Genomic DNA, 9235 nt, shown 5'->3' on the forward strand with positions numbered 1-9235 from the left:
ACCCTGAGGGCTGGGCACAGGGCCTTGGTCCAGCCTCTCCCAGGCAGAAGTAATGGTCACTGTTTCACCAATCAAGAAGCAGAGTGGGGGGCGGGAGGTTAAGCCACTTAGAGGGCCAGAAGCCAGCTCCACCTGGCTCTGGTTTTTCTGTGATTGTTTGAGGCTTCTTCTGGCTTTTGATTTGGGACTTGGGTGCCTTTGGGGGTGGCTTTGCTGTGCTCCCCACGTCCGACCCCTTCTGTCCTCCTGATCCGCTTTTCCCTTGTCTCTATCTGGGGGATGTCGCTGAAGGGCAGCCCTCCCCCAAACACACATGTGTGTACATGAGCACGCACACACGCTGGCCCTGGGATTATGTGGATAGCTTTCAGTGTTTGGGGTTTTTTGGTGGTAAAATTGGATTTAGTGGCCAGGTGCCTTTTCTACCAGTAGGTAAGGCTCGGATTTACAAGTCTGTGGTCCGGGTGAGCAATCTCAGTCTCCTTCCCGGCAGGTTCCCCTTGCTTGGGGGAAGGGCTGGAGGTGGTTGGGGCGCTCCCCTCCCTCCCTCTGGCTGTTCCCTCTTTCCTGCTGGATTCATTATGCACGTCTTCCAGTGGGAGTGAACCCTTGTGTTCATCGTGGGGAATCTGGGAGAAGAGACCAGGGAGATGGTGAGGATTTCACCTAATCGGAATAGTCTTGTTTGCACCACTCCTGTAAAAACTGCCCAGAAACTTGATTCTGCTGGGTAAACCTCCTTTGGGTTGCTGCCCTGCATTTGTGTTGGCCTTGGAAAGGAATTTGAATGAATACTCCCGAACAAAAGGAGCAGCTTTCTTTTCACAGAGGCTATCAGAGAATTGAAAGGGAATGGCACAAAGTTGGGTGTGTCCTGAAATCTGGAGACTGGCCCTGCCTTGAGTGATTAACTCACCTGAAAGGCACCCGGAGCAGGTGATGTGGGAGCGCTCTGACTGACCTTGGCTTCCTTTAGGGTAAGGTCCCCACGAGATGGAGATTTTCCTGAAAAACAGGCTTTCCTTTAATTATGAGATTATCTTCCTGCCCTGCAACGCCTCTCTTCCTTTAGTTGAACACGTGTGTGCTTGCAGACACGTGTGTGCTTGGGAAATAGATCCCTGAATTCTTTGCTGATGCCCCAGGGCTCCAGTAGGGTGGGCGGGGGATGGTGGTAAGGGATGCTAAAGACTGCCTGTTTCAAACTTTGGGTTCTGCCTATTCCCAGAGAGTTGAGGGCAGCTCGGGGTGGGTTCTTTTTACCACTTCACCTGGTTAGCCCCAGTGTGGTGGCTCAGCGCCAGCTTGGGTCAGGATTATGCCCCGTGATTCTGTCTAAGCCCCCCCACCCCCCCTGCAGTTTTTGAACAGGTTCTCCGTTCTGCTTTCCCCATGGGAAAGTGGGGGTGTGTGGCGGGCTGCAGCCCTGCTGGGATCAGCCTTGGGCCAACTCACCACCTCTTAGGCCTCCGCAGTGCTCAGTGGAGAAGCTGCTTCCTTGGGGTCGTTCAGCCTGGAGGGTGGATGTGGCTGGATCTTAGGGCAACTAAACAACACAGGAATGTTCTGCTGCTGCTGCTAAGTCGCTTCAGTTGTGTCCGACTCTGTGCGACCCCATAGACGGCAGCCCTCCAGGCTCCCCCGTCCCTGGGATTCTCCAGGCAAGAAGACTGGAGTGGGTTGCCATTTCCTTCTCCAATGCATGACAGTGAGAAGCGAAAGGGAAGTCGCTCAGTCTTGTCCAACTCCTCACGACCCCATGGACTGCAGCCCACCAGGCTCCTCCGTCCATGGGATTTTCCAGGCAAGAGTCCTGGAGTGGGGTGCCATCGCCTTCTCCCCAGGAATGTTCTGGTGGCTCTCATAGTTTTGTCAGCCGGGGCCAGTCGAGAGCTAGATTTGCAGATGGCCCCAGAACATCTTTTGGGTCTTCAGATGTATATCGTTGTCCGGCCCCGGGTTTAGGGACCCCTGGCTCAGCAGAAAGGCCCCTGGGCTCGGCCCTCCAGCACAGCACAAGGGAAATAGGATCAGTTTCCACACGCCTGTGTTGGTGAGTACACCAGGTTTCCCAAGACCCAGTTTTTCTCCACCTTGTGCAGAGTTCTGTTTAATCTCCCCCTTCCTCCAAGATGTTTGCTGCTTTTTGCTCAGGGCTGAGTTTTTGGGTTTTTTTTTTCTCCACACTCAAACATCCTTTCTTCTCATTTCTCGACTAAGCCTGGGATTTAGAATGTGGCTTCATCTGACAAAAGCCAGGAGATTTCAGAATTAATGTTGGAATTCTATCTGTAATGATGTCTTCCTGGATATTTAAGGAGGGCTTTGAACAGTGGGTGACTTTTTGTTTCCCTTCCCTAAAACTGGCCAGACGTACTCCCCCAAGTAGTGGGCAGAGGAAGCGGCTCAAAGTGGTTTGAGTTTTCTTTGCGATAATTGTGAGCTTGCCTTACTTGAGTCTCCCCGTGTCCCAGGGGCAGGAAGGGAGAGGGCTTGTGACTAACGGTTGTCTGGGTTGCGCTCTTGATGTACGTGCGTCTCAGATGGCCCGAGAGCATAGACGCCACTCACAGCTCAGCAGAACCACTTGAAATGTACGTTGCAAGTATAACTCTGGTTCTTGGAAAGGTTTCTCTGCAGGGGAGATTAAAGGATTTTTTCCTAATTTACTTCATCCTCTTGAGCAGCAGTGGGTGGGCTGAGGTCTTGGAGGGGGAGTGACTGACTGATGGGAGTCGGGTCTGGGTGCCCGTGTTAGTGGAGAGCAGGGCAGGGTCAGGGCAGGGACCACTTTTTGACCATGCTTGTAGCTGGGAGTTTTGCAACCTGGTGATTTCTTGGCATGTCCGGCTCCAGGCTTGGATCCAAAAGCTTTTCTCTGGGCCACCCCGGAAGCCCACTTTGGAGCACTGGGTGGATCTCAGTGTTACCTGGGCACTTTTTCTCTGATGGTGTGGGAGAGGTCCCAGCAAAAGGCCTCCTTTCCCAGGACTGGGGCTGGGCTGAGGGAGGAAGGGCAGTGCTTCAACGTTAACACCCATCACCACCAGCAGGGGAGCAGGCGTCAGATGTGACAGACTGTTCTAGAAAGCGTGAGAAAAAAAGGAAGGATGACGTGAGACCTGTGAGTGCATTTGTAATTTCCTGAGCCCTTGCAAAGGGCTGTGTTGCTGAATCTGAAGCAAGAGTAAGAATAGGGTGGGCTGCGAGGGTCTGATGAGGTCATATTTATAAAGCGTTTCAGTTCAGTTCAGTCGCTTAGTTGTGTCTGACTCTTTGTGACCCCAGGGACTGCAGCACGCCAGGCTTCCCTGTCCATCACCAACTCCCAGAGCTTACCCAAACTCATGTCCATGGAGTCGGTGATGCCATCCAACCATCTCATCCTCTGTCGTCCCCTTCTCCTCCTGCCTTCAATCTTGTCCAGCATCAGGATCTTTCCCAGGGAGTCAGTTCTTCGCATCAGGTGGCCAAAGTATTGCAGTTTCAGCTTCAGCATCAGTCCTTCCAATGAATATTCAAGACTGATTTCCTTTAGGATGGACTGGATGGATCTCCTTGCAGTCCAAGGGACTCTCAAGACTCTTCTCCAACACCACAGTTCAAAAGCATCAATTCTTTGGTGCTCAGCTTTCTTTATAGTCCAACTCTCACATCCCTACGTGACTACTGGAAAAACCCTAGCTTTGACTAGAAGGATTTTTGTTAGCAAAGTAATGTCTCTGCTTTTTATTATGCTGTCTAGGTTGGTCATAACTTTTCTAACAAGGAACAAGCGTCTTTTAATTTCTTGGCTGCAGTTAGCATCTGCCGTGATTTTGGAGCCTCAAAAAATAGTCTGTCACTGTTTCCATTGTTTCCCCATCTATTTGCCATGAAGTGATGGGACTGGATGCCATGATCTTAGTTTTCTGAATGTTGAGTTTTAAGCCAACTTTTTCACTCTTCTCTTTCACTTTCATCAAAAGGCTCTTTAGTTCTTCTTCACTTTCTGCCATAAGGGTGGTGTCATCTGCATATCTGAGGTTATTGATATTTCTCCCAGCAATCTTGATTCCAGATTGTGCTTCATCCAGCCCAGTGTTTCTCATGATGTACTCCACATATAAGTTAAAAAAGCAGGATGACAGTTAACATCTTTGATGTACTCCTTTCCTGATTTGGAACCAGTCTTTTGTTCCATGTCCAGTTCTAACTGTAGCTTCTTGACCTGCATACATACAGATTTCTTAGGAGGCAGGTTAGATGGTCTGGTATTCCCATCTCTTGAAGAGTTTTCCACAGTTTGTTGTGATCCACACAGACAAAGGCTTTGGCATAGTCAATAAAGAAGAAGTTTTTCTGGAACTCTTTAGCTTTTTCAATGATCAAACAGATGTTGGCAATTTGATCTCTGGTTCCTCTCCTTTTTCTAAATCCAGCTTGAACATCTGGAAGTTCATGGTTCACGTACTATTGAAGCCTGGCTTGGAAAATTTTGAACATTACTTTGCTAGCATGTGAGATGAGTGCAGTTGTGCGGTAGTTTGAACATTCTTTGGCATTGCCTTTCTTTGGGATTGAATTGAAAACTGACCTTTCCAGTCCTGTGGCCACTGCTGCGTTTTCCAAATTTGCTGGCATATTGAGTGCAGCACTTTCGCAGCAGCATCTTTTAGGATTTGAAATACCTCAACTGGAATAAAGCGCTTAAATCAGGCCTGATGTTGTTGTTGTTGAGTTGCTAAGTCGAGTCTGATTCTTTTGTGATCCCATGGACTATAGCCCGCCAAGCTCCTCTGTCCATGGGATTCTCCTGGCAAGAATATTGGAATGTGTTGCCATTTCCTTCTCCCAGCTACAGGCATGGTCAAAAAGTGGTCCCTGCACTGACCCCACCCTTCTCTCCACTAACAACAAGGCACTGGGGATCTTCTAGACCAAAGGATCAAACCCAAGTCTCTTGCACTGGCAGGCAGATTCTTTACCACTGAGCCACCAGTGAAATCCAATTTGAATTTTTCAAGAATCACCATCTACTTTACTTCCATACCGATTTTGCCCTAATGAGCCCTGTGTGTGTGCTCAATCAATCAGTTAACTCTTTTGCGACCCCATGGACTGTAGCCAGTCAGGCTCCTCTGTCCTTGGAATTTTCCAGGCAAGGATACTGGAGTGGGTAGCCATTTCCTCTTCCAGGGGGATCTTCCCTACCCAGGGATGGAACCTGAATCTCTTGCATCTCCTGCATTGCAGGCAGATTCTTTACCACTGTGCCAGTGTGTTAAATTTATAAATACAAAATAAACAGAGAAGTAAATTAGTTGCTCTTGCACTGAGCAATTGATGCTTTTGAAGTGTGGTGTTGGAGAAGACTCTCGAAAGTCCCTTGGACTGCAAAGAGATCCAACCAGTCCTTCCTAAAGGAAATCAATCCTGAATATTCATTGGAAGGACTGATGCTGAAGCTGAAACTCCAATACTTTGGCCACCTGATGTGAAGAACTGACTCATTGGAAAAGACCCTGATGCTGGGAAAGATTGAAGGCAGGAGAAGGGGATGACAGAGGATAAGACGGTTGGATAGCATCACCGACTCAATGGACAGGAGTTTGAGTAAACTCCGGGAGTGGGTGATGGACAGGGAGGCCTGGCGGGCTGCAGTCCTTGGGATCACAAAAGTCACTGACTTTTTGAGTGAGTGACTGAACTGAACTGAACTGAGGTTCTGTGTGCCCTGAGGAGCAGATTTTCTTTTGCATTCCTGGAAAGAGCTCAGGAAATCTTGATGGAGGCACTGGAAGGGGAGGGGTTGCCTTCAGGGGACATCTGAGAAGGTTCCCTGGGGCTTGATTGCTTTGGTTGTGCAGGGTAGGAGACAGGCAAGATCTTGCTAGGCAAGATGGTGGGTGGGTCCTGTCCTAGGGGAATGGGTCCTCCGGGGGACGGAGACTTGATCCTTTGCACCAAAGAGGTGAATGAGTCTCCCAGAGTCAGGGGAAGCCCCAGGTGAAGGGGGTGGGGCCCAGGAAGAAGTGTTTGGGGTGAGAGTTTCAGGCCCTGGTCCTCTTAAAGAAATACTGCTATACAATGGGAATTTGCTCTAGGGCTCAGGAAACTCAAATAGGGGCTCTCTATCAATCTAGAGGGGTGGGGTGGGGTGGGGAGGGAGATGGGAGGGAGCTTCAAAAAGGAGGGGATGTATGTATACCTATGGCTGATTCATGTTGAGGTTTGACAGAAAACAGCAAAATTCTGTAAAGCAATTATCCTTCAGTAAAAAATAAATTAATAAAAAAATTAGTAAAATGAAACTATATACCAAAAAAAATAGCAACCTAAACAGGGCTGGGAGGGTGGAGGGGAGGCTGGCTTGGGTAGGGAGTGATTCCTGGGGCCTAAGTGATGAACCGAAAACCATTCAGGAAGGTTGTTTTTAGATGGTGGGGTGTGACTTGGTGTTAGGTCCCTCTGAGGGATGCCCAGTAAAATATTTGCTTTCTATTTAAGACCTACTTTCCCTTCCCAGAGAAGGAAGAACGAGTGAGGGGTTGGGTGCTGCGCCTCCTCTGCCCGATTACAGGCGGCGCCCTGGGCCGCAGGGGTCTGCTGGTGATGCCGCTCGGCTCCTCTTCCCAGAGGAGGTAAAAGCATGGCGGAGGAGCGCCCTGGGTGTTTGTCTGGGACAAGGCCCTCTCCCTGTCCCCTTCTCCGCACACATCTGCCTTCATGTGTCCCCTTCGTCCTACTGGAGTAGGAGCGTCCGAGCATCTGGAGCACAGCAGCAGTGAACTTGCTTCCCAGAGAACCACGTGTTGGGTTTGTCTTCCTGGCACGTGGTGGGCACTCGGTCAGCAGCAGCGTTGGTGGCCTGCCTGGGTCCAGCTGGGTGTCCGATGTGCCATGGGTGTTTGTGTGTCCCCATCTGGGCCAGGAAATCATCTCCTCACGGGGCAGTCGCTCACTCTTAGAAATGGGCTGGCTGCCCCCCAGGGCCAGACGCACATTGGGTGTGGACCGGTTACCCCCACCCCCCGCTGTGCCGCTGCTCCCAGCTGCCCCATTGGGTCAGGTGAGCGAGAAACGGTTGAGGGCGGGGGACTGGGGTTAGGGAACATGTCCTTCTGGAGCCTGTGGAAGAGACCGATCGTCACCTTCAGGGTGGCTGGTCATTTCGTGGAGCAGCAGCTTCCTCTGGCTTAATTCATACTGTTAAAAGAAACGTCACTTGTGAAGCGAGATGATCCTTGCAAATGCCTTTGGGAGGCAGCCAGTGGTGGAACGCAAGGGCATTTCGGGGGTCAGGGGCCAGAATGCCCTATTGCCACATTTGCACATGTGCACAGAAAGGAAGGCTGATGCAGGTGGGAAGGGTTCGAACGTGAGCTGTTTGATACTCTTGGCGTTGGTGATGGAGGAAAAGAGTGGCAATATCTGCAGATTTGGTGGTTCTTAGGTAACTGAGTAAGTGTCCTGCCCCTGCCCCGCCCCTCCTGTGCACGCTGTGTCTCGTTTCATCTAGAACAGAGAGTTGGGATTGGGGTCTTCCCCTGGTGGCTCAGACCGAAAAGAATTCGCCTGCAATGCAGGAAACCCAGGTTCGATCCCTGAGTCCAGAAGATCCCCTGGAGAAAGGAATGGCTTCCCACTCCAGTATTCTTGCCTGAAAAAGTCCATGGACAGAGGAGCCTGACAGGCTACAGACCATGGGGTCGCAGAGAGTCGGACACGACTGAGCGACTAAGCACACAAGCACGTGCGTGCACGCGCGCACACACACACACACACACACACGAATAGGGAGGGGTCCTCTGTGCGCTGTTTATCAGAAGGGAGCAGGTGAGTTGGGCACACAGTCAGTGGCAAGAAGCTGGCTGTGGGCTTGGTGGTTTTCACTTGAGTGACTCACGGTCCCCGGGGAGGGCTGCTGGCTGCCCAGATGCCCTAAGAGGGTGGCCTCTGGAGCAGGTGGAGCCCCAGGGCACCCTTGGCTGGGAGTCAGTCTCCTGGGGCTCCACCTAAGGGACATCTGGACTGAGAACCGCCAGGAGGGGGTTCTCAACGCAGCCAGTCTGGAGCCTGCCAACTGCATGCACACCATCTTTCTTTAAAAACAAACCACACCCCCAACACATACCCACACAACTTGAGTCTAGTTTTTGAACATTTGGCATGACCAATGATAGAAGGATTTTATATTTGAATACTCTTCCCCCATCTGAATGAATAGATCTCAAAGTGGAAATCTGGATTTCTGCCTGACCCAGTCTCATTTTTTTTTTTTTTTTTGGCTTAAGCGGGGGTTCTACCCCCTCAACCAGCACTCAATATTCTGAGGGACTTGAGGGAAATTTTGTGTGTGTGTGTGTGTGTGTGCGCGCGCGCCCGTTAAAAGTTGGAGCTGGGTCTTTGTTCCGATGCACTTGACATTTAATTGTCTCTTCTGACCAGTCAGCAGTGCTCACGGGGAGGAGGCTGGTCTGAGCGTCATAGCCTAGTGGTAAGACAAATTGTTTTTACAGATTACCTTTTAGTAAGGTATGAGCCGCGCTGGCAGTGGAGTGCACTTTGAAAGTCTGTATACGCAGGCCGAGGACCGGTGCAGCGGAGTTGGTGACTGTCTTTGAAGGCAGAGGTCAGCAGGAGGCATTCCCACCTCACCACATGGGCAAGTAAAGTCTGCATTGACTTTTTAATCTTGCTTCTGCGTTATTTCATCCATGTTGCCAAGCAGATTTGGGGGTGACACTTTTCTGTTTCAGAAATGCAGATAAACACGTTTTGTGGCAAATCCTTTTTTACCTTGGCGAATTTATTGATTAGTGTATTGATTAGTATTGAATCAATATAGAATTTATTGATTAGCTTCAGTGAGGCTGATCGCTTATGTTGCTGTATCGAGGACACCTTTGTAGAAACACCTTATCATACACTTGCTTGTTTTGTTTTGGTGATGACCTCAGTAGGAGGTGGTAAGGCTTTCCCAATACAGGGATGGGCTTACAGTTAATAAACGATGGTGCAGAATCTGAAGTGGTTCTTTTTTCCAACACCAGGCTGCTTAGAGAATGGCTGTGTATTCAGATAGTTCTAGGGATGGGGTGCGTGTGTGTGTACACATTCCAAGGCAGAGAGACGTGCAGGGTGGTACCCCTGTGTTGAGGTCTGGAGGAGCCTGTGGCACATGCCCTGTGCCAGCTGAAGAGTGAACTTGAAAGGCCGTGTACAGTGTCCACTGAGGATTTAAGGGATCTCC

This window comes from Bos indicus x Bos taurus, chromosome 26, assembly GCF_003369695.1.
Source record: "Bos indicus x Bos taurus breed Angus x Brahman F1 hybrid chromosome 26, Bos_hybrid_MaternalHap_v2.0, whole genome shotgun sequence".
Taxonomy (NCBI): domain Eukaryota; kingdom Metazoa; phylum Chordata; class Mammalia; order Artiodactyla; family Bovidae; genus Bos; species Bos indicus x Bos taurus.